The sequence below is a fragment of the Pelobates fuscus genome, chromosome 2, assembly GCF_036172605.1.
Source record: "Pelobates fuscus isolate aPelFus1 chromosome 2, aPelFus1.pri, whole genome shotgun sequence".
NCBI lineage: Eukaryota > Metazoa > Chordata > Amphibia > Anura > Pelobatidae > Pelobates > Pelobates fuscus.
The window spans coordinates 361,102,952-361,129,637 of record NC_086318.1 but is presented as its reverse complement, the minus strand read 5'-3'; the positions used below and the strand labels follow the sequence as shown (position 1 = coordinate 361,129,637).

Sequence of the window (26,686 nt, the reverse complement as noted above, 5' to 3'; positions counted from 1 at the left end):
TCAAATTGTTTACGAAAAATGTGACACATACCTTCCACTGTCAATGTTTATTCTTAATGCTATAGTGCCCTGTTACACAGCACCCCCCTGCAGGGAGTAAAAAAAGGTATTTCAGTAACTTTTTCTCCATCTTTGCGCCGGTCTCTGCTGAAAGCTTTGCCTCCTTGGCTGAGATCATTGAGAACATGGGTGGCCATTAAGGCCATTTTTTTTTAGATGAATCCATTTGATAGAGCCAGAAAGCTAGTAAAGAATTCATGGAGCTTGACAAAGTATACTTTCTATATGAAACCACAGTGTTCTCCACAACCAAGATATTTTAAGCCCATTTCTTTCCTGTATATTTCATTGCATGCTGTGTTTGGATGTTTTAATGTTTTTGTTTGCCTCTATGTGTGAGAATAAACTTACCCAATGTTAAAGAAGGAAAATTTTCCTAATTAATGTAAGGAGGATTATTATTTTATATGTTGAAATGTTGATATGTTGAAATGAGTCATGGCGGCAGAGAGACGTGGTTCTTTGAACTAGCAAATGTGACCTGTAAGGATACAAGAACAATGTGATCACGGCTCACGAAAATGGAGCACTCTCGCGCCTACACTACTGTAGAGATTCATTCTGGCCGACATTCCATTCTGGAAAGACTAGTTGCATTCCCTTGTAGCAAATCCCAATGGAAGAATGAATAGGCAACTCTATTGGACTGCAGTTAAAGTGCCATCTATATTGAAGCAACTGCTAGGGCCTACACAAATACAGCATTTCAGCTGTAGCATTACAGGTTTAAAAAAAATCTCAGATCCATCAAGTTCTGCCTTTAAAACTCATATGTTTATGCTGGTAACCCAAAAGAAGTAGTTCGAAAAAAAAAAAACAATTTGGAGTGATAGTCAATTATGTAACAAAATGGAAAAAAAATCTTCTGGACTTCAAAATGGCAAACAAATTTATACTTGGGTCAACAAGAAAACTCCAAAACACCCACGCCTTTTAAGAAAAAAAATATCTACAGAATTTGATAGGACATCTTTATAGTTCTTACTGTAAACAAACCTTTTCTGTGCTGTGAGCAAAAATTTATTTTTTCCAGTCTCAATGGGTGACTTCTTGTCTGCTGTAAATTCCTGCTAACGAACAGGTTAGCACTTAGCGGTTTATACGGCCCCTGTATATATCTGTATTGTGCTATCATATCCCCTCTAAGACACCTCTTTTTTATAGATAAAACAAATGCAGTTTTCACAGCCTTTCTTCATAACCAATGTTTCCCATTCCACTTATTAATTTTGTAGCTTGTCTCTGTAGTTTTTCTACTTCTGCAATATCTGAAGGGGTGCCTAAAATTGAACCTCACATTCAAGGTGGGGGTCTTACCATTAGTTTATTTAAAGAGGCAAAATTATATTTTGTTCATGTGAATCAATGCCCTTTTTTTAATACATGACAACACCTTAGCCTTTGCCAGTTGTGGTGATTAAGGTTATGTCAGGTTACATTTGTGGTGATCAAGCACTTTCAATAGAGATAGGACTGTAACTGCAGTCTTGCCTGAATCTTTGTTGACTCTACCATCTGTAGGAATACTAATAATAAGTCACTCAGTCAATACGAGTATACACTGGGTGTACAGTAGTTGGCAGGTCAACGTAGGACAAAGAAGCTATGCAGAAACAGCATCAAAGTGTATGATTTTGATGTCGGCAAAACAGAATGAAAATTGTGTATATAATCAACGTGCGAAGCCCAGAGACTCAGTTTGCAGGGTATCATTAAGTCTAAGGTCATCAGGTAAAAATAAATCTACTAACATCAAAATGTGGGCACAAAAACCAAAGGATGAAGTAAAAATGTTTTAAATGCTACAGTTTAATGTTATTATGTAAGTGCAAATGCTACTAAATACTAAGAATCACAAAGCCATACACAGGTGAGCATTTTGATCATCTTTTTTTAAAAATCCCAGTGTCTGTATTGTTTAGTCTTACGCACAAGAGAAGAAGAAGGACCTCATGATGTAAAACAGGATAACAGTATCCTACAAACAAGAGAAAGTAAAAACTTGTACTGTAAAATGTGATAACATAATACCCAAACTCCGATATAAATAACTAGCAAAGAAAAAGACTACATTTCACATTAAGTACATGTCAGTCAGTTCTACAAATACGGTCTACTATTTAATACATTGTTACTCGCGGTTATTGGGAAAAAATTAAATTGAAGATTAGCTCAAATATAATACAGTCTTTGCATATTCTCTAGTCTCTACATGCTGCATATGGTTTTATTTTTCCACTCAAAGTAAAATATTGCCACACAGTCCTATTATTATAAGTCTCTTTATTTCCTTGTGAGATTAGAATAAAAAAAGCAGGTCTAGTTCACTTTCTGATCATTTGTATTTACCTTTAAAAGGTGAACTTGCATTTCTTTCATTACACGGCTAAGACAATGACGTTTATTCAAGCAGGGTTGTTATGTACACTTCAAGGCTTCATAAAATCAGGAATGCATTCAGGCCAAGCCTTTGCTGTTGCCAAGATATTGCATACTTAACATTCTTGCCAGTGCCCCCTTACAACAATATCACAAGTCAAACTCTAAATAAGATTGCCATGCCAGTCAACTGGGGCCGTAGCATTCCTAATGTTCAAGGGTAATGCATGCTCTTGGTTTCTTAGAAGGAGGAACATAGAAACTGTAATTTGCAGTTCATGTTTCTCATACATAGCTGGTTAAATCAGAATTTTGCCAACTATTTCAGTGGAAAAAAGAGAGGTCCAGGCACTCCAGATACTCCACTCTACTCTATTTTTTCCATTAATACATTTGTGTCTTGGTATTGGGGCCGGTCTGGTTGCACCCAGACTCACATGGGGATTGAGTGCAGCTCCATTTCGTCTTTTACAAATATCTATTTCAGTGGAGAGATGTTTTACATTCGTAAAACTAATGGGCTATTCACTGTGGGAATTGTTGGAAATGTAAAAGTAAATTGAAAGTGAAAACTGTTAGACAGGTGCAATTCATTTTGTTCCGAATTTAAATTAGAATTAATTTCAGACATTCGGATGCTTCCAAATGTCCGAAGTGCTGAATTGCTGAAGTGCTGAACCAAACCAAATTGCCGAAGTGCCAAATTTCGGAAGCGCTGAAGTGCTTCGGATTTCTGAAAAGTGGCAAAACAGGCTAGGGAGGGAAAATTAAGGGAATGATGGCAGGAACCTAACCCTACCCCCAACCCTAACCCTATCCCTACCCCTATTAGGGGTAGTGTTGGGAGTAGGGGTAGGGTTAATGGTAGGGGTTAGGTTAGGGGTAGGGTTAGGGGTTAAGGGTAGGGATAGGATTGGGGTTAGAGGTTACCCATAGGGTTGGGGTTAGGCTTAGGGAATTGCCGAAGTCCCGAATTTCAGATTGCCGAACCGAAGTCCCGAATTTCCGACGTCCCGAACTGAACCAAAGTGCCAAAGTCCCGAATTTCGGAAGTGCCGAACCAAATTTTGTTGCCCATGCACATCCCTAAAAACTGTCATTTATAGTTTTTACTTCTATAACTCATCAGCATGCTTTCCGAACTGTGCTGCTTTTGTCTGGACAGTCTTGATTTTAGGGTCCTGTCCGTTTAGTTCCCTGTTGTCCTGCATTCGAGGACACCAGGAAACTGTCCCTGGGTAGCACAGCATGAGCTCTACAATAGATGTGTTCTTGCTTTGCAGTGGGCACTAGTACCATGCAGAGAGCTCTTTAACGATGCTGTCTGCATGGTCCTCTATGCATTGGGCTGTCCGTGAGCCAGACGAGCTCGACGCCAATTTGGCTTACAATTTAAAATTCACTTTAAATTTACTGTTAATTTCTCTGAACGTACACTTAATGAATAACCCTGAGTATGCATTTTACAAACACACATTTCATGCTCAGATTAAAGAGAACATTCTGGAAATTGTTCCTCTAGTTTTCACTGGTTATTAAAAGAGTGAATAAAAGCACCAACAATGACTATGAACTCTAAGAACTTGGCAGGAGCCAACGCCTTAATTTACGGAATTCAATGATAACTTGCTATAACCACATGAACCCAAACATTTGTAATGGGACATTGAACCAAAGCCAAAATGGTAGTAGTAGGTTATTAGCAATTTAACAGGAACAAGACATCTTTTTTTTTTTAATTCTTTATTTTATTCGTACATAGCTTAGACAAGCGGGAATGCACTGCCACAACAGCAGGTACCTTCGCATCATTAAACATTGCATAGTAGTTATGTGGCATGAAGAACAGTGTACATTTTGTAGTTATTTGGAAAGACGAGATTGCATATACAGCCTGTGGATCTTAGCGTGTAATAGTTGGTTATCTCTGCGACCTATGCTGTTTACTCGCTATTTGGTCATGTCTAGGCCTTGTTTTGCTTCGCCTATCCTTGCTGTACCAACTAGACATTAAAATAGTTGTGCTGCCTCTAGTTTTAACTAGGCGTGAAACCACAGGGAACACGTGATATCAACACTGAGCTTAAACATGTGAATATAAAGAGTCAAATATGTTGAAAAACAAATAAAATATGATATATGAACTGCTGCTGAGCCCAAAAATCATCTACCTAGGTAACCGTGTGAGCTGCCTGTTAGCCTTTGCTTTGTGTGGGCCCTCCTATGTAAGGTGTACTGGTGTCCTGCACTGAAGCATAGTATGTGTGAATTTATTTACAAATTATGACAACTAAATTCTAAACCGCAGCAGTGTCCACTGTTAGTCCAGGTTATGCAATATAGAAAACAGCAGCTCCGTAGGGTATTCATGAATATGGTGCCCTGGTTTATTGGGCCTGCATATCAGCAGCCAGAGTCCCGTTCCTACAGGTCAGAGCAGGGCCTGACGGCTGTGAAGCAATGTGGTGGGTGCCTTAGCCTATGCCTCTTACAGGAATGTCTCGTTTCCCCTTGATATAAATCTTGCCGGTGGAGCTTCTGGGCTGGAATCCAGCTCCTGTATTCATGCGGCAAGCTCCCCTCTGTCTAGCATCGCGGCGGTCTGCCATAACTTCGGGGCGTAGACCTGTGCCTCTCTGGTCTGGAATTCTGCATCTAAGTGAATGGTGTGGGCGGTGTTCGTTGGCCCATCTCCAGCGTGTATTGGGGTGACCGTATGCGCTTGGATAGTATGTCGCTTCCCTCCGTGGCGTTTTTTGGCGCCAGCCAGGCCACGTGGTCACAGTGGAGGCCTGGAGTGGATACCTGTAATGGCACCGGTGGATCGTAGGGCGGATCCACGAGGCGATCGTTTTAGCTGCTCGGCTGTGAGACATTCTACTGTGGCAAAGTATGGACCAGAGGTTCATGCATAGCGAATCAAAAGTTTCCAGGGGGTGAGTGTATGGTTGAGGGCTTGTGCCCGTTGCCTCTGGCCCTTGCTGAGCAGCCATCTTAGGTTTGCCTCGGGTTGTCGGTGACTCTGCAGACGATGCGGCCAGGGAACCCATCAGCAGTTTCGGTTCGCGTGTCCAGTGCGGACCGGGATAACCCCCACCGGTCCAAAGGGACCATCTGTGTCACCTAGGGGGTCCAGTGTCGGATAGAGCGGCCTTCTCTTCACGACTCTAACTCCCTCAGGCAGTGCTTAGTGACCTGCTTTTCTGGCCCCTGGACTGGGGTTAAAGAGGAATCGCTGGATTCAGGAGAGCACCCCTGACGTGGGTGATGCTCCCTGGTAAGTTCTCGGGCTATTTTGTCTTCGATTGTGCCCTGATTTCTGCCCGTTTGGCAGGAGCTCGAGTCTCCCGCGTCTGCTCAGTTAAGCGGTCAGGCTCCGCCCCCCAACAAGACATCTTTTAAAGAAATAGTATTAGTTACTGAAACTCTTCTGTATCTCATTCTTTACAATGGATTCAATTTTATTTTAGAAGAAAAAAAACAAAACACAATTTTCACCGTGCAGAATATATACTGCCATTGAAGATATTTCTCCTTCCAAGTTTTAATTTTTTTTCTCAGTAATGAAAAGTAGCACATTTGAAACCTTCTCTTTAAATAGATGTCGCAAATAGAATATAGGGAAACTGAAGTTTGGTAATCTTGACAATAGTAAGAATATTTGGTGTCCAATGCACCCTAGCTCTAACAGGGTTACGGCCAAAATAGCTGAATTGGAAAAATTATTATTATTATTATTATTATTTCTAATAATAAGCATCCCACGCAATTTAGGATAATGTTACTTGCATGCAGATGCCAGTTATGCCAGTTATGCTTCCAGGTAGGCTAATAGACTGAAATTTGAAATTCTCTTTAGTGAATAACATGTTTACTGAATTATACATTTAAGGTCAAAGTAGCCAAAATGCAATAAGATGATTATTTACATTTTCTCACACCAGCTCATGCAATCAACATTGTTGTCTGTCATTTATTGATGAAAATAAAAATTGTCAGATTGAAAGAAAGCAAGAGAAAAGCACCCATAAATAAATATATAAAACATTAAAAAAGAAATACAAAGCCAAACTGGAAAAATTATCTTTTTCTAAAAAAAAAAATAAAAAGGCCTAATTTAAATCTATTCTAGCAAGCTAATATCTACCCTACCTGTTTGTGTCACTTTACCCCACTCCTTCTAGAATGCAAGCTCATTTTAACATGGCCCTCAACCCCTCTGTCCTGTATGCTATAAATAGATGTCTGTTAGTCCACAGTGCTGCATAATTTGTTGGCGCTTTATAAATATTAATAATAATAATAATAACAATAAACCTTGGAATTGTGTAGAGTTGACAAGATAATTTTAAATTCAAAATAGCCAAAGTGAAATTATTTTCATGTTTGGTTGCTTTGTCCTATAACATATACGATTCAGTTTCCGATACTTCCCAATTCACGTGTAGTGAATACACATCGCAATATTTTTTTCACTCTTATGTAAAAAATGTGAAATTCATTTTTTCTTTGAATTACGTTTTATTTTGCTGTGAAATTTGCAGACTAGACTGAAAGTCACTGGAGAAAGTTAGGTATCTGCTAAGGAAATGATACCAATCTACGTCTTGTTGATATATATCAGCATTTCTCAGTCATCTGTTAGTGTGTTTTACTTATCACAGATTAGTTCGATGGGGGAAATTGTGTTTGTTGAATATACAGCTTATTACTTAACATTGACGTCTGATAAGATTACTGATAGAGTTGCAATAACTTAATATATTTCAGTTTTTACCAACTATATCATTTGCAGACAGGGCTAGACGGGGGTAAAAAATAGGGCCAGAATAATTTCTTCCCTCCAGATTAAAAGTAGTCAACAATAATAGCGATATCCATCCTGTCTTGACAGTAAAAGGCAGGCGGCACACTAGAAATGTAAAAGTTAAGCTCCTCCTAAGACTCCTCTACACAAGGTATACAACCCCTAACCCAACTCCGATACCCCAGTTGTCTGCTAGCCTTCGGCAGGATTGGCACTCACGTTTTATGTTCTCCAGGGGCGGTGAGACGGCTGAAGCAGAGGAGGGCTCCTCTCTTACAGGGAAGAAGAACTCTAGGTGGGTTTGGGTCTTTACTCTTCTTCGGAGTTGGAAATTACACCGAGTACCTGCGTTGCACACCTTTATAAGTGCTGGAAAAGGTGATGGTACATGACTTGCTGGGATGCTATGGCGATGCAATGCGCAGGTTAAGATGAGCTCTACAAGGGGATTGTGGTGCGCTATATACCTTCGCAAAGCAATCTCTGATTATAGGCACAAAATTAACATTTCCCAGGGCTATGGTGGCTATTTATTCACAGTTGCAACTACCTGTTTACTAGGTGCTCTCAGTCCTGTTGCTGTGGGCCTTCACCAGCTGCACAGGAAACCCAGAGGTCATTGGAACCATGATCTTAATGCTTAATCTTGTGCTTAGAGTGGCCCATGAGAATTTTTCTTAGGGTCTGTGACTTTTGTACAAAAAAAACTTATTTATTTCTTTGTACTTGCCTGGGCTAAAAGTTGCCAGCCCCTCTATTGTACCTTTCAATTGTGTATTCTGGACAGATGTCCTAATGGCCCGTTGGATAAGTGCTCTTTGGGCATTTGCATGCAAGTAACATTATCCTAAATTGCGTGGGATGCTTATTACTAGAAATATTTTAATCAATAATATAACCCAGCTTTATGTTCACTTTATGTAATGTTTTGGCACCTTTCGGTGAGATCAAACATTATTAGGGGAGATGCTTATAATGGTGTTTTCACTGAATGAATCTCTCGCGTCTATTTCTAAAAATCCACGTGAGAGTATTTAATTTCACCTTTCACTCAACATGTGTTTAAAGGGTTACTCCAAGCACCATGACCACTTAAGTGATTTGAAGTGGTCATGAGTCATGACACCTGGAATCTGTATGTGCAGCATTTTACTATGAAACGCTGCAAATACAGAGATTAACATCTTAAACCCACCTACAGCAGCACTATTTGCCAGTCCAGAACTAAGTTCCAGGCTGATTAATTGCAATTCTCCGCAAAATTGGCATCTGATTCTAGCAAACACAGCATACTGGAACCGGAAAGCTAATGGCGGCACAAAGCCCCCTCAGTGCTGCCTCTGCCCTCTTTCTCCCTGCAGAGTGACGCCAGGCAAGAAGAATCAGGCTGCAGGGAGACCTGGGACCCGATGATGGAACAGAGGTAAGTTTTATGCTTTTTCTTTTTTTTGAGTTTCGGGGTGGCAGACCACCCCATAAAAAGTTACTCTTAAAAAACAAACGAACTGTTTTATGAAAACCCTTTTTTTTTTTGGTTGGAACAATCCTTTTACTGCAACATTTTCCAATCCCCAGTTTTGCTAAAATAAAGCCAAATAATAACAAACATGTTTATACCAGTAGATTACATATAAACATTATAGCCGCCCTGTAATCAGAGCAAAGCTAGTTCTTAAATTACCATGGGAAAACTAAACACTGGAGCAGGTTTATTTAATCAACCCTTTGGTACACACTGAGTGTACACTGATCAGCCACAACATTAAAACCACCAGACTAATATCGTGTAGGTCCCTCTCATGCTGCCAAAACAGCTCCTATGCATCAAGACATGGGTTACACAGGATTTTTGAACGTGTTCTGTGGTATATGGCAGAAAGATCCTTTAACTTCTGCAAGTTGCGATGTGGGGTCTCCATGGGTCAGATTTGTTGTAACAGCACATCCCACAGATGCGATCTGGGGAATTTGAAGGCCATAGTAATACCTTGACATTTTTATCATGTTCCTCCAAGCATTCCTGAACAATGTTTGCAGTGTGGCAGGGTGCATTCTCCTGCTGAAGCAGGTCACTTCCATCAGGGAACACCATTGCCATGAAGGGATGTACGTGGACGGCAACAATCTTTAGGTTAGGTAGAAATGTAACATCCACATGAATACCAGGACCCAAGGATTCCCAGCAGAACATTGCCCAGAGCATAACACTGCCTCCCCCGGGCCTGTCTTCTTCCCATAGTGTGTCCTGCTGTCATCTCTTTCTCAGGTAAATGATGCTCATACATCTGGCCATCCACCTGATCTAAAAGAAAATGTGATTCATCAGACCTGGCAACTTTCTTCCATTGCTCCATGGTCTAGTTCTGATGCTCACGTCCCATTGAAAGTGCTTTCGGTGGTAGACAGGGGTCATCATGAGTACTCTGAATGGTCTGTTGCTTCACATCCCCATACACAGCAAACTGTGATGCACTATGTATTATGACACTCTCTATCATGACCAGCATTACATTTTACAGCAATTTGAGCTACAGTAGCTCTTCTGTGTGATCTGACCAGACGGGCTAGCCTTCACTGACCCTTGGGGAGCCCATGACCCTGATGTTGGTTCTTCATATTGTCCTTCCTTGCACTATTTCTGGTAAGTACTAACCATGGCATACTGGGAACACCCCATTTTGGTAATGCTGTTACCCAGTTGTCTAGTCATCACTATTTGACCCGTGTCAAAGTCGCTCAGATCTTTTTTCGCTTAACCATTTTTCCTGCTTCCAACACATGAAAGTCAGGAACTGACTGTTCATTTGCTGCCTAATATATCCCACCCCTTACCAAATAATACAAATAGTTGGAAACAAATACCAAATAATACAAATAGTTGGAAACAAATACCAAATAATACAAATAGTTGGAAACAAATACCAAATAATGCAAATAGTTGGAAACAAATACCAAATAATGCAAATAGTTGGAAACAAATACCAAATAATACAAATAGTTGGAAACAAATACCAAATAATACAAATAGTTGGAAACAAATACCAAATAATACAAATAGTTGGAAACAAATACCAAATAATGCAAATAGTTGGAAACAAATACCAAATAATACAAATAGTTGGAAACAAATACCAAATAATACAAATAGTTGGAAACAAATACCAAATAATACAAATAGTTGGAAACAAATACCAAATAATACAAATAGTTGTATCCCACCTCTTAACAGGTGCCATTATAACAATATAATCAATGTTATTTGCTTCACCTGTCATTGGTTTTAATGTGACTGATCAGTGTATGCTATCCTATGTGTTAAATATATTTGTTAATATTTTTTGTTGAAAGTAACACTTTTAAAAAAATGTTTTTAAATCTTTGTTTGTGTTGGCAATGGATAACAAAGCATCCAGCATCCAGCAATGGTACGACTGATAACATAAAAAAAATAAATAAATAAATAAATAAAAGTAAGATTTTTTTCAAATTCTCTCTTTTTTTTTTTCTGTGCACAAGATAACACAAGAGCTTGCGTTGTCCCGACAGCATAAGCAAGCAATAATATCAATGTAATACATATACATGGCATGAGAAAGTGGCACATTTTTAAGTATAATATTAAAACTTATAATTCGGTAAAGTGTGGTCGGTCCACATTGCTATGCGTGGAAGCATAAACCATAACAGCCATCCAAGACGAACATATTAGATCAGTGGGTAATAATTATTATCTTGGAATTTGCGTGTATTTTTTTTGAGGAATGGCTGTGGAGTTGCCTACTGTTAGAGAGATATCAGGAGGTGATTAACACCGAGAGGTTTATATAGGCCGCTTGGCTTCTTATGCTTGTTAAAGAAATTTGTGGCCCAGGAAGGGATTAATGAGCTTCATATCCCCGAAGCCCGAGGGAGTGTTGATGGTCATTTTAATAAATAAGTTATATTCAGAAGTTATCAATAATTCAGAAGGTTTGGAGAACAAATATGTCCAAGAAATTAGGGCAGTGTCAGCAACCTTTTTCCAAATTAGTCAAATGCCATGTCTGTACTTGGAGGGACGGCAGCCTTCATCCGTACAGCTAAACAATTTTAATAATACTAGATGGTGCCGCAATTTGGTATCCTTATGTGGGATTGTCACATTCAAGAGTATCAAATTAGGGAGCTATCTACTAAACAGCTGAAAGAGCAAAGTTAAGAAAAGAAAATTGCAGGGGGTATGCCTTATTATGTTTACCGCGTGTAGGTTCCCGACCCTTGGTCTTGGGCAGTTTTGTACCACAAATTTGAAGATTTCAGTATGAACAAGTTTGTCTATATCTCAACATCTGCAAGTTCTTCCGCAGCAGGGTCTGCAGTTCCAAGTAATATGGAACAACTTAACTGGCGTACTTTACCATATCTTTATAGTTTATTACTTTGCTCTTGTAGAAGGATTTTACAGAACTTTCCTAAATATATCTGTAAAGTGAGACCCTCACCCAGGGCGTTTTCTTCTTGATGTTACATAAGATAGTTCCTAAGAGAGTTCTAATAATTAGAAATAATAATAATCTTCTTGGGATACCTGGTGATTGCCCCCTGTTAACTGCAATTTTAAATAATAATCGAAAATGATGACCGTGTTCCTTTAAATGAAATAATAAAAATATAACGGATATAAGGGAATGAAAGAGGAAGCATAAACAACAGAAATGATTGCAATGAAAGTGTGAAATTGAGATATACGTGGGAGAAAAAAAAAGCTGAATTCATCTTTGTTTATGTGCTGTGTAAATTCAGAAATGGTTACATACATTGCTCGCTGCATTGTGGATGCACACAATTTTGACATTGAAACTACCTTTATGTTTTGAATTCTACATTAAACAGGTGCAGTGTGTTCCTATATTATAAAGAGAATTACTGTGGATGCAAGACTAGCTTAGAGCAGTTTATAACATGCTTATTGAAGTAAGCCTTCAATATCTAGGTGTGGTGGCAGTCTGTCCTGTTTTTTACTTTCTATTTTCAATATGAACCCAATTAACTCTGGCCAGAGTTGAGCTTTTCTGTCTGTCATTAAATGTAGTGTTCTGCACCAGTCCATTCCAATCTTGCAAGCCAATCGGGGAATACAGATGACTGCTGATTAAAGGAACACTCCAAGCACCATAACCACTACAGGGTGCTATACTGGTTGCACCCCCACTAAGTAAGGAGTCTTCTTACCGGAGATCCTTCAGGCAATGCTCCCCATCTCCACTACTTCCTACGGTGTGCTAGAACTTCTAATGAGCTAAGCCCTATATCGCCAAGCTTAGCGCGGCTAGAGAGTTTCCAGCTATACATAGGAAGTAGTGGAAGAGGGAGGGTGGCGTTCTGCAAACCCCAGGTACAAAGTCCAATTCTCCTAAAACATTTTGATTCCATACAATGGGGGGTGAGTCTAGGGCAATTCAAGCAACATAACCACTAAAGCTTGTTTGTCAGAATATTTTTGGGGGTTGTTTTGTCGGCCCATTAAGAATGCAGTATTTTCAGCATAAAAGGTAGATTTTTTGTTTTGCTGCTGGGAAGTCTTCCCTACGTCGAGGACCATGCAAGGGGTGCTGCTAAAGCACTCTCTGCATGGTCATATTGCCCACTGCACAGCGTGAACGTGTCTAATGATACACTCGCAATGTGCTTTCCGAGGACAACGGGACAGAACCCTGAAATTAGGAGAATTGGGAGGCATGCATCCACACACACCTTCATATGTATCAATTTTTTTTTTTTTTTAATTCTTTATTTTGGTAGTGCGCATAAATATTACAAATAGGCGTGAGGTGCCCCGAAGGCAATCCCCAAGCATTTTCCACGCTAAACATGCGGGACCAGAGATTAACAGGCACAATTTTTATGTTATATTCAGCTTAAGTTCAGCTTTTCACAATAGATTTATACGGTAATGAGGCTTGGTCAGAGTCTATACTAGTTGTACAGATGTCGCACGTTAGGACTTTAGTAGCTGTATAGACATGTTAGGGCCTAGGCATTGTAAATGATGGTCATGCTAGATTTCTGTTAGTCGCTTTCAGGCTATTAACGGTCGCTTTAATGCTATTGTCAGTCGCTTTAGTGCTCTCATCAGTCACTTTAATACTAACATTTGTCGCTTTAGTACTATCATCAGTTACTTTAGTATTATCATCAGTCGCTGTACTACTGTCGTTGTTGTTATCACCCATGCCAGCCCGGGCTATGCGTTTTGTCCCCGCGGGGGACCGCCATCTTGGTGGTCTTGAGACCGTTCTCGGAGGGGGAGTCCCACCGTCGACCGGTACCATTTCAGCTCGTTCGATGTAGTGGGGGAGCAGGCATCTGACCACTGTCCAGCCCTGCTGCTCTGTGGGTTGCGCACTGGCGTCTCAGGGGCTGCAGCTGCTTTATGGTGTGGTTGGACCTTCGAGGGTCTGGGTCAGCCGTGATGGGAGGTTCAGTGTTACTTGCGTGAGGTCGCTGGGCAGCAGGCTGGACGAAAGGTGAGTGAGATGTCCATCTGCTCGCAGTCTGTTTCAGGCGGTGATACTCCATGCGTGGATTACCTCTATCCCCCCGCGCCACCGTTGTCGTTGCAGGATCAATTGGCTGCAAGGGTGAGTGATAAGAGTCCCGCTTTATGGCTTAGCCGATTTTAGAGGCAGGAGCCGCGTTGCTAGTCATGGGCTCCGTTATTGGGTGCTGGTCCTCCCTCAGTGTCTTACGCACGTGGCGTCTGCCATCTTAGGTCTGGCGGGGTGACCCCCCAGCTTCGGCTGCAGCTTCCCGGACTAAGCTCCAGGGTGAGGACCGGGATCACCCCCCCGGTCCATAAGGGGGGGAACGGGGCCGAGTCCGTCCAGATTCCCGTCTCAGGTTGGGCGCTGTGTAGCAGGATAGTGGGGCAGCGGCCGTCTGCCCCACTCACCGCCGGAAAAGGCCTCAGATCAAGGATCTCTCCTCCAGGGGACTGTAGCTCGTAAACCAGCCTCTCCCTGGATCCAGCAGTCCCCCTGTTGCAGGTACCAATACTGTCGGTCTGCTTTTCTTCGTAAAAACTTAGTTTTGGGGCGTTTTAAGTCTGAAGTTGCAGGAGCTCTGCTTGCCTGCGACCGTCCAGCTCGGTGGCCCGGCCCCGCCCCCCCTTCATATGTCAAAATTCCTATATATGAATAGGAATGCTGTTCATCATTTGTTAGTTGCCTGAAGCACCATAACTACTACACATTGCTGTATTAGTTATGGTGCCTGTAGTACCCTGGCGCCCTTTCAGTGTATGTAGTCACACTGCTTGTGATCAGTTTGACAACTTACCAGGGGTCTGCTGGGGACACCACCTCCTGTGCAGTCTGTTAGCTGCAACACAGAGCTTAGGTGAGAACACTGAACTGACACTCTCAGCCAATGAGCTCAAAGCTGCAGGGCTCCAGAGGAAGAAGTGACCTGCAGCCAGTGGACTCCAGGTAACTTGTCAGACATTTTTCAAATGGTTTGACTACTTATTCTGGGCGGGTACTAAGAACTGGGACCATGACCACTATATTGTGCTGTAGTAGTTATGGTGTTAGGGGATATTCCTTATTTTACACACATTCATATAACGTATTGTATCTATAAGCTATTTAAAACTTGTATGTTATGTTCCAATTCTTGTGTAGGTTTTTACATTTTTCACTTGTGCATATGTGTTAAAACATAATAGAGTTACTTCAATAAACTGAAAAGTTGACAAGGAAATTGCAGATTCATTTAAAGTCAAGCTAAATTTAATTCACATTGGAAAAAAAAAATCTATCTAATTTGGGCCAAAATTTTGAATCTGTTTGTCAGCAAACATCATTTTAATTTCAGTTTATGTTAATGTTAATATATGCCTGTATTGTATTTGGAAAATGTAATAACTTGAGCAGTCAGTTAGTTTAGAGATGTCCTGTATCGCCACCTAGCAGTTACAGATTGTATTACTGTGGAAGTAAATAGTCAACAGACAACATTGGATGACAGGACAGGCCTCTGGCTATGTGATCTTATGGCCTGAAACAAGCATAGGTCCTCTGGTAGTTTAAAGGGATTTGAAATGTATTAATATTTTCTTAACAAGTATATGCAGATTTTTTTGTTTTTCAAAATTCCTCTTCTAGCTGCCTAAAATCCTGCTTTACTTGGGCAGGTATGCTTATCTGCTCCCTCTTTGCCCAGCACAAACTTCCTTATATTTAGCATACTACGAACATTGTTTAAAATATTAGCTTAGTGAATATTACCCAACACATTGGGAGGAATTAAAAACATAAGTAAAAATATATGATACACATATAACATTATGAAAAAATGAAATACTATATATTTGACATATTATGTGGAAAATATAAAATACAATAATATTGTGCAAAAGTGCCAAATGTTGTTGACTTTTCTTTACTCTTTGTGTGAGATCTTTCTCTTATCTCACACAGGAAGCTGCTGGCAAGAAACAAAGTTTTTCCCCCCCAGAATTGACTTGCAATTAGCTAGTAACTGAGCTGTAAGTGCTTTAAAGCTCTGATCAGGACGATAAGAGGAACCCACCATCCCTTGTAGGTCCTCACGTAAGCACTGGTACTTACTTTGGGTTATTCAGAAAAGTGTGAATTCAAAGTGAATTTCAAATGTAAACTCAAATTAACCAAACCGGAAGAAATCTCTAAGCTAGCGATATGTACTGTACGGTCACACTGACTTTTAATTTAAAATTCATTCTGCACTCGCTTTCAATTCTCATTTTAGTGAATAACTCCACAATGTTGAAACTGATCTCTCTGTTTAGAAAATGTTCATGTAGGCTGTGTGATTGAAAGCCAGGAGAGAGGTGTAGCTAAGGCTGCAGAAATAGATAACTCCTTAATGGCAGAAAACAAAGTGGTGAGACTGCAGGGACATATTCTATGCACCAAAACCACTTTATTAAGCTGAAGTGGTTTTAGTTCTTAAACAAATCCTTTAAAAGCAAACGGTAGCCTATGCTGAATTTGTATCTACAACAAGTAACTTATGCAATGTTGTATTAGTAACGAGTACATACTGTTCCGGATCATACTTAATGATAACTTAAGTGTGCACAAAGATAAAATTCTTTAGAATTAGATAACCATCTGGTAAACACAACAAGAGCTCTTAAATGAACAGGGGAGAGGAATCATCATCAATGTCTTCCCTGATCCACTGATTTGTGTGCTGCATGTATCACATTCATGGTGCCCGAGTATGTACCTTCAGACTCCAATGTTGCATTATGGGTCCTTTACATGAATCTGGAAAGGGGAGAAAGCGGAATCAGTATGGCTAACTGCACGTTCACCGGCATTGAAAGAAATGCTTTAGGTTAGCTGGATTGCATTGTCTTTGGTGGGTAATTTAAACACTGGACTCACAGTACCTGCATTGCCATGGAAGCCTTATAGACAGGCTACATTTCTAGTGGCGACCATTAAATATAATGCATTTAAAATGCTATGCTTAAATGAATTTTAGACTTATTTGAGCAATGCTGTAATGTCATTATTCTCTCAAACATGCAACATAGTTGCAGTACATTTGGTACAGATTTCAATGTCACCACTAGAATTACAGTTGCCCTCAGGAGGTAGTTAGTGTTAAATGTTGGGAAGCACTCCAAACTAGGTTACAAGTTTATGGTGTATTTGCTGTCAAGCAGACAGCCGGGAGAGTTCAAAACGGAAGTGAGTGCTTCTTTATTGGTGTATGTATCTCAATGCTTCTGATCTGATTGGACCAAAGTCATTAGCAATGACGATTTCACAGGAGATGTAATGAAGCTGTGAGGAGACTCACCCAGAATTACGTAGAGATTGATTTTTTTTCTGTGATAAAATGGTGTTTTAGAGATAATTGCAATTCTTGTAGTATTCATTCAAGGGACTTTCCACATTTTTTCGCCAAAGGGGAGATTTAACAATAAATGAGAATGAAATCACAACATGTTAAAGGAACATTAGATTGGTGAGGACACTGCTCAAACGAGCTTACAACCTAGTCATACAGCCTTTCCATGGACTAAAACATTATCAAGTAACCATGATAGTTAGGAGGTACATGATTGAACTACATTTGTGAAGTAAATATTATACTGCTGTAGTTTATATTGTTATTACATATTCTATTGTAAACATTGTAATGGCACTATAAATCCTCAAGTGCAGCATAATTACAGTGTCTGTATATTAAAGGATCACTATAGCGTCGGGAAAACAAACTCTATTCCTGACACTATATAACCCTTAGGTCCCCCCCACCCTCAGGGTCTCCCTCCCGCTGGGCTTAAGGAGTTAGAACCCCTTCAGCCACTTACCTTAACACACCGCCGTGCTCCTGCGGCGCTGGTGACCTCTCCTCCTCCGCTGACGTCAGCTCCCGAGTGGAGTGGAATGCGCATGCGCGGCAAGAGCGTGGCAATGCTTTCCTATAGACGTTCTGCACGCTGGATGCGATTTTCTCTGAAACTGCTATGTTTACATCTGAAGGGTTAAAACCTGGGGGGACCTGGCACCCAGACCACTTCATTGAGCTGAAGTTGCCTGGGTGACTATAGTATCCCTTTAATGCTCGCCATTTTTTATGCTACGTTTTTAACAGTGATATGAAATACTTTTTAAACATAGGACGAGTGCTCCACCTAGTGGGAAAGATTAGCAGTGTTTCTAAATGCCATTAACACTTACTGTTAACATTACATTGATCTCTGAAAATATACTGCTACAGGAAGCTCTGAATTCTGCGCCCAGACACATTCTAACCCACATACATTTTTTTTTAAATCACATTAAAGAATCATTGACAAAACTAAATGTCTCACCACATTTATTCATTCTCATTTATTCCTAATATTTTATTCTTAAGGAGTGGGCCTTGCTTATTGGCATTTTGAATGATATAATATTTGCTTTTGCAAATGTTCATTTTATCAATACAAAACAATTTTCCTCCCTTGTCAGAAGATCTCAGTCTTTAGAAAATATCAAATGCTATGATCATAACACAGCACTCAAAATTCCTAGAGATCCTTATATCATTAAATAATGTGCAATGTTGCTTTAATCCAGATGTTCAAGGTTACAAAGTCCAATCAGCAGCCCACACACCTATACTCGGATAGAAATTTGTCTATTAAATAGTGCTACATTAGAATTTAACAACAAAGCCTTCGAAGGACACATCTTGTGATCAGACACTCCACAGTCATGATAATTTTATCCACAGATTTCCCAGCAAGAGGCAGAGGCTTTGGTTGCTTAATGACTCACTGCCAAACAATATGGACATGATCTGACCAATCACGGTGATGCACATCATTGACAATTTCCAGAATTACTGCCTATAAAAGCAAACAATATAAGAAGATCCCCTCCCAATGTAGAATCTAGCCATCATAGTGTATAAACTGTATATATCAAGTGTATAAATTATACGTCACTCCTCCCCCCCCATATAAGTTACCACCTAGTTATCCTAGGATCACCCCATAGATCAACTGACTACTTATGACATTGTGTATATTACAGAACACTGATATTTCTGTTCAACTCCCAATACTTTCAGAAACTAAAAAAAACATCCTTAAATGAACACTATAGTGCCAGGAATACAATCATGCATTCCTGACACTATAGTCCAGAAGTGGCTGTTTAGGTTACTGACCATCTCTTTGTGGAGATTAAAGGTGATCACACAACCATCACCCCGATTCTAAGAAAGCCCGACCTTGATTGACCCTAACTCCCTATTCAACTACCGCCTTATTTTTGTTTTCCATCAAGATCCTCTAGAGAGTTGTGTATTTTAGATTGGCAGACTTCCTTGAATCCAACTCTCTGCTGGATTCTGTGCTCGTCACTCTGTCGAAACGGCCCTGACCAAAGTATCCAATAATTTTATTGCTGCTAAATCCTGTGGTCACTACTCTCTTCTAATTTGCCTCGACCTTTCTGCTACTTTCAAAACTGTTGATCATCAACAACTTCTTCTCATCTTCCATACCCCTCTCTGTCGATGTTCCTTTAAGGTTCTGCCCTTGGTGTCATTGATCTAGATCAGGGGTAGGCAACCTACGGCACTAGTGCCATGCACGGCACTCAAGGTGTCTTTGCACGGCACTCAAGGCTGCTAGAGCCAAACAGGCTCTGGCCTATCAGGAGTCCCAGCGAAACTTCAGATATCTGCTAATATGAAAAGGTGGTGAAGGACAATCCTCAATTTATGCATTGCAGCACGTAGAGGAAGTGATGTCAGATAACTATCTCAGATCTCTTCCTCCCAGCACTTGTAAATGGGAATCCACACTGTAGTAGAGCAGCCTGCAGCTGCTGTTGCAGCTCCTGTCCTTGACCTGTACCTGGCCAACCTGGCCCCCACTGGAACCCAGGGAAGCCACCCACACTGCTAGATATACACAGAAATGCACAATAATGATCCCCTCATACAAATAATACGAACAGCCCACAAACAAACATACACACAATCCGCACAAACGTAACCCACTAACAATCCACATACATGCACACAACCCCACATGCAGCCTCTCACATGCAATACCCCAAACAGCCCCCACACATACACACACAATGTGACTTATCCATCCACACACACAATTCCACAAGCAGCCCCCATACACAGCCCGCATTCATATGTATCATACACGATACCAAACTACTCCTGAACATATATAATATAATAGCTCATATATTCACAAATATAAAGATACAAAGCAATTACAGTATAAATAACAAGCAGAAAACGGCAGCATACAGACTTCAACTTAAAAAAAAATATGACCGGCACACTACCGGACATCACAATCCTATATCGGTACAGTGCTGCTAAAAGGTTGCCTACCCCTGATCTAGATCTATAATGCCTCACTTGATAAACTCATCAGATCTTTTGATTTCCAATATCACTTCCAAGCGGATGACATGCAAATCTTTCTGTCCTCTAATGATCTCTTGCCTTCCCTTGTGAATCTGGTACCTGACTGCCTCTCTGCTATTTCCAACTGGATGGCTGCTCAACCTGTCCAAAACAGAACTTCTCATCTTTCCTCCCTCAAGTGTTGCTACTTCCATGTCTGTCTCCCTCAAGTCATTGTCACTACCATCATCTCTACCTCTGAGGCTCGCTGCCTAGGTGTTCTCTTTGACCCCCACCTTTTCTTTCACCCCTCATGTGCAGTCACTTGACAAACCGTGCCGCCTCCATGTCAAAAACATTGCTCACATCCGCCCCTATCTAACACCGAATATTTTTTTTTCAGTGGTCTTACATGTTCCCAGCTTGCCCAGTGACAGTTTATAATGAATGCAATTCATCTTCCTGTCTGCCCTAACCTCCCATGCCCCACCCCTTTGTAAAATGTAGGGCTCAATTTAAAATCTTGGTGCCTGTTTACAAATACATACTGCAGCTTCTACCTATCTGTTAATAGCTTTCCCTCCCCGTACCTTGGTAACTCACCCTGCTTCATTTCCTGCAACTGTGTCATCCAATAAACTAACCCTTCACTGTAAACTATTCTATGAACCTACTTTTTCCCGTACATGACATACATCCTACCTTTACCTCATGTCACTTTACCCCACTCCCTCTAGAATGTAATCTTTTTTTTGCAGTATCATCTCCACTCTGTCTCTGTGTATACAGCTCATCTTGTTTCAAATACTTGTCTGTTAGTCCACCTATTGTACAGGAATTTGTTGGGGCTTTATTATTATTAATAATAATAATAATAATAATAATAAAAAATGGCACATAAACATACTTTGGAATAACCTCATAGGGGGGAGTCTCTAATATCAAACCATTCTATTTAAAGGGACACTATAGTCACCAAAACAACTTTAGCTTAGTGAAGCAGTTTTGGTGTATAGAACATGCCCCTGCAGCCTAACTTCTCAATTCTCTGCCATTTAGGAGTTAAATAACGTTGTTAATGAACCCTAGTCACGCCTCCCTGCATGTGACTTGCACAGCCTTCCTAAACACTTCCTGTAAATAGTCATCTAAAGTTTATCCTTTCTTTATTGCAAGTTCTGTTTAATTTAGATTTTCTTATCCCCTGCTATGTTAATAGCTTGCTAGACCCTGCAAGAGCCTATTGTATGTGAATAAAGTTCAATTTAAAGAGAAATACAAAATAGTTTAACCCCTTAAGGACACATGACATGTCTGACACGTCATAATTCCCCTTTATTCCAGAAGTTTGGTCCTTAAGGGGTTAAGGTAAATTACATCTGATTGAAAGTGAAACTATTTGGTTTTCATGCAGGTTGTGTCAATCATAGCCAGGTGAGGTGTGCCAAGGGCTGCATAAACAGAAACAAAGTGATTTAACTCCTAAATGGCAGTGAATTGTGCAGTAAAACCTGAGCTGCATGATCTATACACTACAACTGCTTTATTAAGCTAAAGGTGTTTAAGTGACTATAGTGTTCCTTTAATAACCTGCCTCTCTTTTTGTCCAAGTAATCAAAGTCCATACCTTCATTGACATTGTTCTAAAATGTGTACATAACCTCCAATGTGAATAAAAATATACCTACAAATCTACAAATCCAGACTAAACACAAATGCATACAGTATATATAGTAACCATAAAAATACAAATATCTGTAAAAATCACTATATAGTGTTTATACTAATTTAAAAAATGTCATTTTTCCTAGGTTGCTAAATAATATTACACGCACCAACTACAGGGCTTACAATCATGGAGCCTTGCTTTCTATATGACTCCAGAGAATTGGACCAAGAAACAATCAACGGGTTAGTGAATGTACACCTCGCTGTACTTATTTGATAACACTGCTATTAACCATTTCAGTACTGCAGGTATGAGCAACATATTGCAGAATGGTTCAATGTTAATCTCTCCTTGAGCGCTAAATGTATTTGTAACTTGAAAGTGAAATACACATTGTTTTTTAGCATGTGCACCATTTTAAATTATTATTGAGATAAAGTACACAACTGCTTAGCCTTACTGATCTTCTTCCTGGACATTGTCAGAGGCTCGGAGAAAATGTTTATTTCCAAGGGGAAGTTCTAAAAAATAACTAAAACCATCTTACACAAAAATAAATTACATGAGAAATACTTAAATGACCCCAGGGCTCGAGTCCTGCAGGGACGCGTGGGAACGGCGTTCCTGCACTTTTTTTTAGAGCAGGAACACCGTTCCCGTTTGTGGTCCTGCAGGCACCCAGGGGGCGGCAAAAAATGCCGCCCCCAAATGCCCCCCGTGTTCCCACTGTCATGGGGGTGCCCAAGAGGTGGCTGATGGACCCCCCCGGCGGGCGCCTGTCTCCATACCAGACGCGGCAAGGGCGCTGTGTCCTGTCTGCTCCCTCTCGCCGCGCGCCGTATGCTGATGCAGGGAGCCGGAATATGACATCATATTCCGGCTCCCTGCATCAGTAGACAGCCCGTGCGGCGAGAGGACACAGCTCCCTCGCCGCGTCTGATATGGAGACAGGCACCCACCGCACTGAAGCCCCACTGGACCCCAGGGACAGGTCCACGCCAGCTCTCCAGGTAGGGAGGCTGGGTGGACATTTTTAAATTTATATGATGCAGGGAGCCGGAATATGATGTCATATTCCGGCTCCCTGCATCAGTAGACAGCCCGCGCGGCGAGAGAACACAGCTCCCTCGACGCGTCTGATATGGAGACAGGCGCCCACCGCACTGAAGCCCCACTGGACCCCAGGGACAGGTCCACGCCAGCTCTCCAGGTAGGGAGGCTGGGTGGACATTTTTGAATTTAAAAAAAAATATATGAATAATTTGTGTGTCTGTGAGTGTATGTGTGTGTGTGTCTGTGAGTGTGTTTGTGAGTGTATGTGTGTGTGTGTGTGTGTCTGTGAGTGCATGTGTGTGTGTCTGTGAGTGCATGTGTGTGTGTGTGTGTCTGTGCGTGTCTGTGAGTGTGTGTCTGTGAGTGCATGTGTGTGTGTCCATGTGTGTGTGTCTGTGAGTGCATGTGTGTTTGTGTCTGTGAGTGTATGTGTGTGTGTGTCTGTGAGTGCATGTGTATGTGTGTGTGTGTCTTTGAGTGTGTGTGTGTGTCTGTGAGTGCATGTGTATGTGTGTGTGTGTCTGTGAGTGTGTGTCTGTGAGTGTATGTGTGCACCTGAGTGTGTGTATGTGTACGCATTTATATATGCATACAAGTGTTTTTTGGGGGGGGGGTATGGGGGGTGGAACTTTGTGGGTGAGTTCCCACACTTTATTCCCCAGGACTTGACCCCTGAATGACCCCCTGGCCTACACCTATAAAGCAGTTCACTTGATGAAGTGCTTTAACCCCTTAAGGACCAAACTTCTGGAATAAAAGGGAATCATGACATGTCACACATGTCATGTGTCCGTAAGGGGTTAAGGGTGAGGAGGATCCCACCTACAAAAGTTATAAAAAATGAATGAAGCAATCAAACAGCAGGGATGTTTCTTGCTGCATCCGTTAGCTCCCTTGAGCTAGCACAAGTGTCAGATGCACTGTGCACAGATGGAGAGCTTCACAACTTCTCAATTAGAAGACTCTGGTTGGCTAAAAAGAGGAGGGCTTGTGAAGGCTGCAGTAAATAAGAACTACAGCTTTTGCTAGCTCTTTTAGGATATACACTCAACGAATACATGCATGAAAAATTCATGCATGTATTAATTGGGGGTATATATAATAAACAGTCATTTCTACTCTTTGGCTCATTTAGACAGTGGAATGTCCCTTTAACATATTGAAATGTTAATAATCAGAACATACTGTAAGCAGAATAAAGCTTGGCAAACAATCACATATTTATTTCATTCAAAATAGCAAATTATAAAATGTTTGCTAGTTCTTAGAATGTTAGAGACCTCAACTTCTAAACCTGCAGTTTAAACCCAGGGTTAACAGTGGCTTACAGACTGCTCACTCTGTCTTTTAAAGCTGATTTCAACTTACTTACAGATGTGTTGATTATTAAGAACCTGCTTTTTCATTCTTGGCATTACTGAGGTTTTAAATGTTGCTTAACCAGTGACAAAACGTAATAGTATTTCAGATATATGGCACTCGCTCAAACTAAACAATAATACAATACGACGGATAAGGATAATCTAGCTAGGTTTATGTATGTAAATATTTTACAAATATGTTCGAATCCATATAATAATAAAATCTTGGACATTTGTATAACACCATTATTAGGTCTGTGTGCTTTTTTTTCTTAGGGTGCTGCATGCAGTGCATTTATTGCTGGTTGACCTTAGCCACTAATTGTACAGACTGACACTGTTGTTGAAGAATTCAAAGTAAATTTTAAATGCAAGGCCAGGATAGCCAAACTGGAAGCATATCTGAGAATTTTTCCTAATCTGCTATTGCTACCTTAACTTTAAAATTCATTTTGAAGTCTAACTTTAGTAAGTAACCATTTAGCAAGTAACAGAGAGATTTTGCAGTTTGGCTATTGTGAACTTAACCCCTTAAGGACCAAACTTCTGGAATAAAAGGGAATCATGACATGTCACACATGTCATGTGTCCTTAAGGGGTTAAATTCGAATTATTATTATTTGAATGCTCACTTTAGTGAATTATCCCGATGTAATTATCCCAGGTGTCAAAGTTTGAGAATTCCGCTCTAAAGTTGAGCTTCTTCCATTCCAAGTCCTAACATGCATTTCACATGCATTGGTTGGAAATGTTTTGCTACACCGTACATATAACAACATAATTTAAAGACTATATACCAATAGAAGGAGTATTAAATAAAGTTTTGAATAAGTTTGAATGTGTATATCGGAAGCTTTGCTGAATTTTCTGTTGTACAGAGGGTTCACAGGAATAACATTTTTTTTTTTTCCAAATTAAGTAAAACTTTTGTTGTTGTCAGTCTTTCTTCCTGTTTATATGTTTCCAACCACTCCACGTGAAATGCATGGTTGGGGTTTGTTGTTGTATCCAATGTTGTATGATAGATTTTCTTACCCCTTCCAGGGACTCCTAAGACAGCATTCATTAGAAATAATGACTTTAGAAATGAAGATCGATTATTTCAAAATTCACATTTATCGGAGCTTAGTACTTAATACTTAGTACTGACCAATTCTAAATTCTAGATCTTATTTACCCAAGAAGAGTTTTTTGAGGACATGCTCAAAGCCACTTGACAAAATTAAATGGTGTAAAAATTATAGTGACTTGTTATGAGGTGTAATTAGGAATTGTATGGATTGTATATTGTATCCTGGATTGCTTCCAACAAGCAATATTTCCACCATTACATTTTTATCTGATGGGAAAGAATAAAAGGAAATTAATACATTTTGTTTGGAAGTGGGAACATGTTTCTAAACATTACAAATAATAATTTATTATGCTCTACTGAACAACATTGTTACCATCATATTACCCAATGTATCATTCTACACCAAAAACTTCATTTACAGAAGACAAACAAAATCGAGGTCGCTTATCAAAGTACTGGCACCACCACAGGAGATTCCTGATAAGATGAAATAAAAACAGCCATTAAATGACATAAATGTTTATTTTGGTACCGTTGGATGAAATAAAATATTAGCAATATTTTAGCCACAGTATTAACAAATGACTTTCAAAGTGTAATTTAAATACTTCCTTGTGATTTTATACATTTTATTTTGTTTCTCACATCACAAGAGTGATAAGTCACATAATGCAACACTTATTCATAGACACAGCAGGAAACAAATATGCATGAAAATTGCAATGTGAGAGATTTTTCAAATAAAATAATAATAAACATAAAGCAGGCAGTAATGCACCACATTCACAGAGGCAGCACAGATAACAAAATATACATTTGGTAGAATGTGAAATGCTTCAAAAATGAGATAATGTGATAGACGGGGTCACGGGGCATCGAAGAGAGCAGCGATGCAAGTTAATAAACAAATACCATGGAATACAAGCAAACTCATATTTGATTTTGAAAATCATACTGCACATGATGTTAGCTAGGAATAAATCTCATCCCATTCCCAATCTGCAGGATGGCAGCTAGCCTCTTGGCAGGTAGTTCCACATTAATTGTAACTTGCAGCTTGATCTGGCCTGCGTTAGCACTGCACGTAGATCCCTAAATGTCTCCCTAAAGCAGCAGCCGCCTTCTTGATAGGCTATGTAAAAGGCATCTCTAGGGCCCAAGCCTGGCTCCAAACCCCAGGAGTCTCAGTCTCTAGCATTTCTGACTCATAGATATGTGTGGAAGCAGAGTCCGCCTGCATCTCCATGCACAGTAGGGATTTCGGCTGAGTAGTCAATGTTACAACAGTCCCCACCGTACCTGCGCCCACAACTTACAGATAGGTTTCTTATTCACCTCATGGTGACTCTGTGGAGGAGAAAATGACTGCAATTTTT

The 26,686-nt window shown here is 40.3% G+C and overlaps 1 long non-coding RNA gene across 1 annotated transcript in view; it reads left to right on the top strand.

The window, feature by feature from the left end:
* LOC134587360 (uncharacterized) overlaps positions 1–26,686 on the top strand; it is a 748,302-nt gene that overhangs the window by 22,328 nt on the left and 699,288 nt on the right. The window contains exon 2 of the long non-coding RNA XR_010086628.1: positions 21,964–22,063. This is a non-coding gene — a long non-coding RNA (uncharacterized LOC134587360). The remainder of the gene's footprint in view (positions 1–21,963; positions 22,064–26,686) is intronic.